Genomic DNA, 11203 nt, shown 5'->3' on the forward strand with positions numbered 1-11203 from the left:
TGAAAGACTTAAATGTTTCTGGACAACCCGAACACTTAAACAGACTAAAGCCCAACAAATCTAGGCCCAAATTAATTATTCTTTTTCATAAAATTAATAATCCTTTCGAGAATCCAACCTTTGCAAGCTTGCCTAGGGCCTTCCCCTCATAAAAACTTGAACCTACTAGAATAACTCGGTGACTCTCACTTTTAATTTTACCGAAAGTTTGCTTCATATCACCAGTTTCAAATTTGGTTTCCAACATATAGTGGTCAAACCTTATTTTCGTGGTTATGGTTAATTGTATATGAAATTATATTAATTCTTGAGAATGTAATTAAATGAGGGAAATAATAATAATAATAAATAATAGATTAAAAAAGGAAAAAGATGGTTACTTAATTGGGATACATAAATATATTTTGTGAATAGTTAGTCATAACTTGCTGGTTTGCCCGAGAGGTTAAGGGGGAAGACTTAAGATCTTCTGCACATTAAGTGCGCATGGGTTCGAACCCCATAGCCAGCAAATTTATTTATTTTATTAGGAATGTGTGTGTTAATTCTGAATTTTTATTATTAATTGTTTTGCTATTAACCCTTTGCCTATTACACTAATTGTTTTGGGTGTTATCATTGTTTTGGGAAACTTTTATTGGGCAAGTGATTATTAATTGTTTTCAGGTATTATCATTGTTTTGGGAAATTTGTATTAGGCAAGTGGAGGGAATGTGTGTTAATTCTGAATTTTAATTTTCCCTGATTTAGATTTTTAACATTACGTGTATTGTATAAATCTCTTTCATCTCTTCTTTTATTTATGATCCATTTGGTAGGAAGGAAAGAAGAGGGGTAGATAAAAGATAGGAAGGAATATTCAAACATCCTTTGTTTATAGAGGAGAGAAGGAAAAAGATGATGGATGTGTCATCATTCCTCCTTCACAATTATCCCTTCAAATATGAGACCTTAGAGTGTCGACACCCATTTTGGCATTTGGGTTGTAGACCCATCTTCGGCCCAATCATGGATCCATAAATCCGAATGTCCTCAGCACCGATTTTGGTAATTGGGTTTTGGCCCTAATTAGATTTGATGAATAGTGAAGTAAGTAGTAATATGGGCCAAGAGTGTAAAACTTGTGAAGCAATGATATGCTGAAAGATTGGGCCGAGAGGATAATGGGCCGAAACATGCAATAATGAGAGTGAGCTATAAGATATTTTGGTGAATCATTGAGCTGGTCTGATACAGTTAGGAGAGTGTTAGGTTTCATGCGTTGTTGGTTGAATGACATGGCAAGAGTTTTAAAGGAGCAAGGTTACATACAAGAGCATTGCAGATAGGATAAAAGATGTTTGAATTTTAAATACGTTAGATAAGGGCTATATATTTATCTGGTGTTCAAATAAAGATAAGAGTTAGTATTTAGTTAGGATTAGTTAGATTTGAACAATTATTTAAATGTATTGGAATACAACTAGAATGCATGTATTTAGGACTTTTGTTTTATTGTTTACTCTATAAATAAACAAAGAGGCATGCTGTGCAAGAGGTCCAGCACCCTCAGAATCCTTATTATTATTTGTTTGCTTCTTCAAGCCTTTCTACGAATAGCATCCTTGCTATTTCTTCTTCATCTCTATCTCTCTATCTCAATCTCTCGGTATCTCTCCTCTCACTTTCTTTATTCTTTCCCTTTCTTTTTTTGCTATATCTATTTTCCTCCCTTTTCTATTATCTTAATTTTCACTATAATTTATTCATTGAAAAGTCCTTTTAACTAAGGCAATTCTTGAACTCCAAGAGGAGTATCACTGTTCTCTTTATCCTCGCATCGTCTGAAAGTTAACCCTTGAAAGAAACCACAAGTTGACAATTTACAATCGAACCACACAATTGGTTCTGGCACGCCCGTTTTTCATTAATTTAAGATTGGATCCTAGAAGCCGGTTTTAGGGTCAACATTTTTGGCACGCCCGGTGGGACCCATCAGGTGAGTAATTATAGTAAATATGCCTCAAAAGCTAAGAAATTCGAAAGGTGTGACAACAGGTGACAATGCGGACTAGGAGAACCAGCAACTCGGCGTTGGTGATGATGCCGATTCATCTATTCCATCCGATCTTCCTTTGGGTCGGGTACTGGAATCGATTATGCAGAAAATTGATGCCCAGCAAGCACAGATTGGTGAAGTACGGTCTCAGGTGGGGGAATCAAATCAAATTTTGGTTTCTTAAATACATGAGATGAGGTCGATGACTAGAGAATTAAATCAGATGATGTACGCTCAAATGGAGAAGATGAATCAAAGGCTTGAAACCAGTATATCGGCTAATCAAAATCGACATGATCAAGCCGAAGCCTCCCATATTAATGAGTCCATATTTCAGCGTATGACAGCACCATTGATACATATTTCCCAAGGGCATCGAACAAGCATTGTACCACTAAGTTCAGGACTTGGTGTTACCATCGGCAATGTGTCGAATCATATACTCGGCATGCTAATAGGGAATCCACTAATTTTATCAGACCCGCCGGCAGTAAATACTGTGCCGGTGTACCAGCCACCAATGAATGATCAACATAATCAGAATGTGCAACGTCCACATGTGCAGCCGATTCCACCAGTAAGGGAGCAGGAAGTAATAGGCAACCTAAACCAAGGCAGGGCTAATCCATTGATACCTCCAGCGGCTGCTGGGGGGCAAGTAAATGCTGATCATCAAAGGGAGTGGGTTAATCCATTCATTCCTCGGCACCCAAATGATCCTCCAGGAAGAAATGCAGGGATTGATAAGGCTCAGATTTTGGATTTAATACAGGCCGAAGTAGCACAAGGTCGCAGACATGCTCGGCCAGTATACAGAAAGCCCTATCCCGATCATGTCGATGCCCATGAGTTGCCTAGAAATTATCGGTATCCCGATTTTTCTATGTATAGTGGCGAAGAAAATTTCTCTACGGTGCAACATATTGTAAGGTTCACTGCACAATGTGGAGAAGCAGGTCCTAGCCCTTGGTTAAGGATGAGGTTATTCTCTAGCTCTCTTGCGGGGCAGCGTTTGAATGGTACAACAACTTACCGGCCAATTCTATTCAAACTTGGGATGAGATGGAGGAAGCGTTCCATACCCAATTTTACCGAACAGAGACAGAAGTTACACTGGCAGACATATCTCGATTATCTCAGTTGCCGAGTGAATCAGTTAAGACTTTTGTGCCAAGTTTAGAAAGGTTAAACTCAAATGCCGAGTAAGTTTGCCAGAACCAGAATACATCAAGTTGGCATTAAATGGTATAGACATTGAACATCGCAAGAGGTTTGATGGGGTTGAGTTTTAAGATCTCTTTGATTTGGCAAATAGGGCTTCTCGGTATGAGGAAATACTAAAAGAAGAGAAAGAGATGAAGAATTCTTCTAAGGGTACTTGGTACAAGGACCCTAATTATGAGGTATTCTCGGTAGAAGTTGGAGATGAATTAGAGGTTGACGTTGCTGAAGTCAATATCAAAAAGCCATACGTTTGTGAAGTGTTGGTTAAACCTAAACCGACCACGGGGGGCAATTCATCAACATCAACATCGGCAGCAAGGAAAGGTCCTGCCGATACCGGGAAAAGCTATTCTTTCGACTTGTCAAAAACAGATCAAATCTTTGATCACTTGATGGCTGATAAAATGATATCTTTACCTAAAGGGTATAGGATTCCATCGGCAAGTGACTTGAAAGGAAAAGAGTATTGTAAGTATCATAACTCTTGGAACCATGCTACTAATGATTGTACTGTTCTACGAGGTGTGTTGTAGAAAGCTATTGACGAAGGCACTTTAAAATTCCTGGAGAAAACTTCAGAGACCATGAAGGTGGATACTAATCCGTTTCCAAAAATCACATCTACAAATGTGATAAGCTTAGCCAAGCGAGAGAATCGGTAGGAAGCTGAAAAGATATTTGGTGAGTTCCCTTCATTAACTGCGACACCTGAAAAGATGGCAGAATTGCAGAAACAATTAAGGGAGGCTCAATTAGCCTTGATTGATCATGGTTGTTGCCCAAATTGCAAAGGAAAGCAACAACCAAAGGAAGATGTGCCAATGGAGGTTCAACCAAAGAAGAAGGAATTCTTGAGAGGCTTATTTTCCCATTGAAGCCTGGGGAGGAGCTTCGGCAAGGTGGTACCAGCAACAACCATTTGAAAGTGGGGAGGCCAACCCGGCAAGTTGATATATCTAGCCAATTTCATCCTCAAAATTGGCATCCTAGTTTTAAGAGGCAGTCGCCGGTTCAGTCGGAAATTTGGGTACAGAAAGGAGCCGATTCATATAGAGTACGAACTGTGAAACCAAGGACAAACTCGACTGAAGATAGATGGACTCGAGTTAATCATCCAAAGTTCCCTAAAGCTCAACAATCTCAGAATGGGGGCCTCACTCGATCTCAGAAACGTAGAGAACAAAGGAGAAGGGCTGAGGGAAAAAGGAGAGCTGAATGAGGAAACAAAGTAGTGCAAGCAAAGGAAAGCGGCATTCCAGATAAAGATGAACCAGATGAAGAACATCAACCGACGTGGCCTAGACATAACACTGAATTCAGAATTCAGTTTGGCAGTTTCCCAAATGAGATGTCATGTAACATGGCATTTGTATTACCAGCAATGTTCCAGGCTCCATCGGCATCAAATGCAAATACTGAGAAGAATGAGAAAGAAACTCAACCGATTCGGAATTTATCAATTCCTTTCTCAGAATCGGCAGAGAAAGTGGTTTTTGAAAAACCTTTTTTAGCAATGATTCAACAGCTTAGGCCTTTGTATGTTAAGGTGTGGGTAGAAGGTCAACCTATTAATTGAGTCTTGGTAGACAATGGCTCGGTTCTGAATGTTATTCCAGCAAACACATTGAAGAAACTCAGCAAGAGTATGAAAGATGTTATTCCTACTGATGTGGCAATTTGTGGTTTCAACGGAGGCTCTACTAGCACTAAAGGGATCCTTCCTTTAGAAGTAGAAGTTGGAGGTAGGACGTCTTTTGCGGCATTTTTTATTATTGAATCCACGGCTTCCTATAATTTGTTATTAGGCCATGACTGGATTCATCCAAATATGTGCATCCCATCATCATTACACCAAATGCTGATTTTTTGGGATAGACATAAGGTAAAGATAGTAAATGCCGATGATAAGCCATTTGTGGCAAAAGTATACTCGGTAGATGCTGTTTTATATGACGAAGAATGTGTTCCTATTTGGTTTGTGGGAACAGTAGCCGATGGAAGACCAACCTCGGCAACCATGAGAAGAAGTCTTGCCGATCGAGAAATCGACGAGTTGCAGCAGGGGAATTCCAGGCCGAAGGTATAACTCCCTCAGCTTGTTATAATTGAAGAAGCTGTTGATGGAAGCGAAACTTGAAAGGGAAGTTGCTCGGCAGCAGGCCTTTAGGGCCGCTTGCATTAGGCTACAAGCATATATAGCCGAAAAATGGCTAGAAAAAAAAAAAAGCAATAATAGAACCAGGACCATCGATTAATCTTACTGAGATCGATCGGTTCAGTAATGAAAAGTTGGATCAATTCAGTTGGGAAACTTGGAGTTAGCACCAGCTAAGCTCGATGTTCTTAAAGCAGAAACTCAGGATCCATTAAAAGAGGTGAATTTAGGCACTGACGCAAAGCCTAGACCAACTTATATCAGTGCACTGTTAGAACCAGAATTACAAGCCGAGGTTATTGGCATGTTGAAGCAATACAGTGATTGTTTTGCTTGGAATTATGAGGAAATGCCTGGTTTATCCAGAGATCTGGTGGAACATTGGTTGCCCATTAAGGATGGCTACAAGCCATATAAACAACCACCTCGTCGAATGTCTCAAGAAGTGGTAGATAAAGTTAAAGTAGATATCGAACAATTGTTGGATGTTGGCTTCATTCGAACTACAAGGTATGTTGAATAGTTATCAAATATAGTTCCTGTTATCAAGAAGAATGGAAAATTACGTATATGTGTTGATTTCCGAAACATTAATTTAGCAACTCCAAAAGATGAGTATCCAATGCCGATAGCCGATCAGCTGATTGATACGGCTGCAAAACACCAAGTTATGTCTTTTGTGGATGGACATTCAGGCTATAATCAGATATATATAGTCGAGGAGGACATTCCAAAGACAGCTTTTAGGTGTCCCGAATCGATTGGAACTTTTGAATGGGTGGTAATGCCTTTTAGGTTGAAGAATGCTGGTGCCACATATCAGCGAGTCATGAATTCTATTTTTCATGATATGGTCGGCAAGTTTATAGAGGTATATATTGATGATGTGGTGGTGAAGTCAGCAACGAAGAAGGAACACTTAGTCCACCTCAAAGCATCTTTTGAGAGGATGAGGGCTCATAAGCTAAAAATGAATCCAATAAAGTGTGCCTTTGGAGTATCGGCAGGAAACTTTTTGGGTTTCTTGGTTCATCAAAGGGGTATAGAGATCGATAGGAATAAAGCTAAGACGATTATTGATGCTAGTGCGCCAAGAAGTAAGAAACAGTTACGAAGGTTGCTTGGGCAAATGAATTATCTTAGGAGATTTATTGCAAATATAGCTGGGAAGTTACATGTGTTTTCCCCGCTACTCAAGTTGAAGCCGATGGAAGAATTCAAATGGGATGATATACATTAAAGGGCATTTGACTAGATTAAGAAATACTTGTCGAGTCCTCCTGTTATGATGCCACCAAGGAAGAAATGGCCGATGAAGTTATATTTATCGGCTGCTGAAGAATCCATTGGAGCAATGTTAGCCCAAGAAAATGAGGCAGGAAGTGAATAAGCAATATATTATCTCAGTCGAGTTTTAACTCCAGTCGAGTGCAGATATACACCGATTGAGAAATTATGTTTGGCTTTGTATTTTGCAGCAATGAAATTAAGAGTTTATATGTTGCCTGTTTTGGTTTATATTGTTTGCCAAACCGATCTTATAAAGTATATGTTATCAAGGCCATTAATCATAGGCCGGATTGGCAAGTGGGCTTTGGCACTAATGGAATTCAACTTTGCATATGTTCCACAAAAGGCAATTAAGGGAAGAGCATTGGCAGATTTTCTTGCCGATCATCCCTCGCCTGAAATTGAGTCACAAGTATTTAATGAGCTTGACTCGGCATCCATATTCATGACCCATGGACTTTAATGTTCGATGGGTCAAGTACCAGTGAAGGCTCGGGAGTTGGTATAGTGATAATATCCCCAACAGGGAGTCAAATTTCGTTTTCCTTCTTTTTGGATTTCAGGTGTTCAAATAATCAAGCCGAGTATGAAGCATTAATTATAGGCTTGGAAATTCTGTTGGAAATGGAAGTCAAAGATGTCCACATTGTGGGAGATTCGAGTTTAGTGATTAATCAAATCTCAGAAGACTTTAGATGTTTGAATTGGCAATTAAGACCATTCCATTCATTGGCAACCCAATTGGTGAACCAATTTCACAATGTGACTTTGGAATATAGACCAAGGGCCATAAATAAAATAACTAATGATTTAGCATAGACAGCTTCAGGAGTTAGAGTGCCGAGTGGGATGAAAGAAAGAGTAATGAAGATCACACGCTGATTTCTTCCATCAGCTGAAACAAGATATAGAATTATAGAAGAAGTCTTTGCCACTGATGTTGCCGAATTAGATGATGATGATTGGCGAATCCCTTACATCTTGTTCTTGCAACATCCAACTCTTGAAGCCGATTGAAGAATTAAAAGAAGTGCAGTCGATTATGTGCTTATGGATGGAGATCTTTATAGAAGATCGGCTGATGATGGTTTGTTATTTCAGTGCATTAGCAAGTTTGAAGGTTTGAAGATTATGGCTGAGGTACATGAAGGGATATGTGGAGTTCACCAAGCTGGCATAAAAATGAGGTGGTTGATACGCCAATATGGATATTATTGGCCAGGAATGAGAAAAGATTATATGACTTATGTAAAAGGCTGTATAGACTGTCAAAAACATGGTCCAATGCAATGGGTCCCAGCGATAGAAATGCAATTACTAGTTAAACCATGGCCTTTCAGAGGTTGGGCTATGGATCTAATCGGCAAGATTAATCCTCCTTCATCAAAGGGTCATTATTGGATTATTCTAGCTACCGATTACTTTACTAAATGGGTAGAAGCCGAGGAATATGTATCGGTAACTCATAATACCATTATACAGTTTTTGGAGCGACATATCTTTCACCGATTTGGATTACCGGAAACAATTGTTGCCGATAATGGTTATGTTTTTCGAGCAAATGAAGTATTACAACTTGGCCATGATATGCAGGTAAAAATGGTAACTTCAACACCCTATTATGCTCAAGGGAATGGTCAGGCCGAGGCTTCAAATAAAGTTGTTATTAAAATTATTGAGAAAATGATAAAAAGACAAGCCAAGGCGTTGACATGAAACCCCTTTAGAGGCCTTATGGGCTTATAGAAACTCAAAAAGGACAAGTACGGGAACAACTCCACATCGGCTAACATTTGGTCATGATGCGGTGTTGCCGATGGAGTTAAATGTGAAATCAGCAAGGGTAGCTTTGCAACATAATCTCATACCTGCCGATTATAACGAAGCTATGCTTGCCGAGTTGGAAGACTAAGATGAAGTCCAGAAACTTGCTTTGGATCACCTTATGGGACATAAAGCAAAAGTAATGAGGGCTTACAACAAAAGGGTGAAATTCAAGTCATTTGTAGAAGGCAATATGGTATGGCAAACAATTCTTCCACCTGGGAAGGTGGAAAGAGTTTATGGCAAGTGGTCACCTACTTGTAATGGTCCATATTTAGTTCATCAAGTATTTCATGGAGGCACTTACAGGTTAAAAGATCTAGATGGTGAAATCCATGAGAGGCCAATAAATGGGAGATACCTTTAAAAATATAAGTCAACTATTTTTGAGCTCATGGAAGAAAAGAAAATTCCAGTAAGTCAAAATAGTGTGGATTGTATTTTTATGCAAGGTATGTTAAGATAAAATTTGCTCCTGTGATAAATAAGTAGTAGCATTAATATATATTGTGCTAGCTAGATTGTTCAAAGAAAACTACCTTACTTCCAAAATATTGTTAGAATACCACATTACAGATCCATAATAATTGTCATGAGATGATAAAAATTCAAGGTTGATTAAAGTTTTAATGAAATTCTTTAAATTGGGCTTTGAAACTTGCCCATGATACTCTGGTCTGATCGAGCTTCATTTCTGCCTGCTTCTTGGACTGCTCCAACTTTGGCATTCGAGTCTGGAGTGCTTTGAACCTTGGGGCAACAACTTCTGCTTCTTTCTTTAGATCTGCCACTTTGTTGGTGAGTTGTGATTTGTCTTTTTGAAGCTGAGCTAGTTGTACTTGAAGCTTTTTCTCCCTTGCATCCAGTTCAGTAACTTCTCTTTTCAATGACAAGTGCAATTCTTTTCCATTTTTCAAAAATTGAGCAATCAGTTCTTTTTTCTTAGGTTTGAGCAGCATAATGGTTGAGAGTTTGAGTAGACTCGGCATAAGCAGTAATCATGGAAGGGACTTAAAGTTGGAAGTTTTTGAAGAGAGCTTGGTCACCTAAAGAGAATCTTGGGTAACTACTCAAGAAGAACAAGGTTTCAGTTAACTCATTTTTGAATGAAGGGGCTAGAGACAAGTCTTGTTGCACCATTTGGGACAGGATCTGGATGGCTTTTGTTACTTCTATGGGTGTGTAAAAGGTTTGTTCAGTTGGAATTTCAGGAGGTTTAAGATTAGGTGAGTCAAAGACAGAATCAAATAAAGAGTCAAGGGTTGCAAAGGGAGAGCTTGGGTTGGTACTGACAGGATTAGTTGGAATAGCCGAGCCTTGTTGTACCTGAAATATGCCATAGCTATAATAAGTTTACAAGAACAGGTCATAAAAGAAATATATATATATATATATATATATATATATATATATATATATATATATATATCAATCATTACTTACTTCATCAGAATCTCCAATTTGTTCACCAATTGAAGTTGCAGCCAAGTCTGGGGAAGACACTGGAGACCTTGACTTTTGTCCTACTAATACTTCAATTTTGTTTTCATCTTCGACATGATCAGTAGAGATTTCTTGAATTGATTTTTGATCTGAGGAGACTGTAGCTTTCTGAAAATAATGCCGATTTAATTATATTCAAGGAGTAATATATATATAAGATCAGGCAATAAAGAAATTACATTGGGAGATTCGGTAGCAGGTTTTTCCTCTTAGAGATGACTTCATCATCATCCGCTTCATCATCATCAATCAAATCAAAGTGTCTCTTGGCTCTTGACTTTTTGGGTTTCTTTTCTATGGTTTTCCTTATTGTAGCTTTCTGGAGAAGAAGTTTAAGTAAGGGAATGGTATGCATCAAAAAGGATATAGATGACTCAATTAGGAGTTTTACCTAAGTGGCCGAAGATGGGGGAATACTTTGCAAAGGAACATAGAAATTAATGTGAGTTTCTTCAGATTTGGTAGTAGATTTCTCTGGTGCATTGGAATATGTGCCTGGAATTATGTTATCCATTGTTAAGTGATCATATAAACCAAACAGAAGTATTGTGGAAAAGACAAGGATAGAAAACTTACTTTGTCGAGAGCGAGATCTGGTCCTACCTGCAGGAGCTGTAGGAGGAGGATGAGTTGGTGCAATATTTGTTATGTTCTCTGGCTCAGGAGCGGTAGTAAGATCAACGGGTTTAATGGAATCCACACCTTGAAAATTGAGGGATATGAATTTGTAGGAACCAAGGAGAGTGGACACAAGTTGACTGGAATCTACAGTCCTGGTAAAATTGATATATGAAGCCCACTAGGTTTCAAAGCTTGGATTTGTATGCGGTTCTTCTAGAAAGGACTTATACTGAAATTCTTGAAGATGTTGGGTAAACCGATTGGTAACATCTTGAATCTGTTCACTGTTTGAGAGCTTAACCCGCTTGTGATAGTTCTTGTTGTAAGAAAAATGGGGAGGCACTGGGATCATTTGGGTCAATCCAAATTGCCAAGCTAACTGTGCTACGTTGTAAAACTCAACCTCAGTTCGGCTCTTGGGCAAATTGGGAGCAACGGTATTGCAGGGTATATCTCTTGCAATCAAGAAATGGCCCCATGAAGTGATATAAAGGTCAATATATTTAGGTGAAGACTCAACAGCAGGAGGAAACAACCAAGATGAAGCT

At 38.8% G+C, this 11203-nt stretch overlaps 1 non-coding gene across 1 annotated transcript; it reads left to right on the top strand.

The window, feature by feature from the left end:
• Nucleotides 1-427: 427 nt before the first annotated feature.
• Nucleotides 428-511, top strand: TRNAL-UAA (transfer RNA leucine (anticodon UAA)). Its single transcript has one exon. It is a non-coding gene; the product is annotated as a tRNA-Leu (tRNA).
• The last annotated feature ends 10692 nt before the right edge of the window (nucleotides 512-11203 follow it).

The sequence above is a fragment of the Cornus florida genome, unplaced genomic scaffold, assembly GCF_030987335.1.
Source record: "Cornus florida cultivar Cherokee Brave unplaced genomic scaffold, ASM3098733v1 CherokeeBrave_3.0.0_Hap2_Chr06, whole genome shotgun sequence".
Classification (NCBI taxonomy): domain Eukaryota; kingdom Viridiplantae; phylum Streptophyta; class Magnoliopsida; order Cornales; family Cornaceae; genus Cornus; species Cornus florida.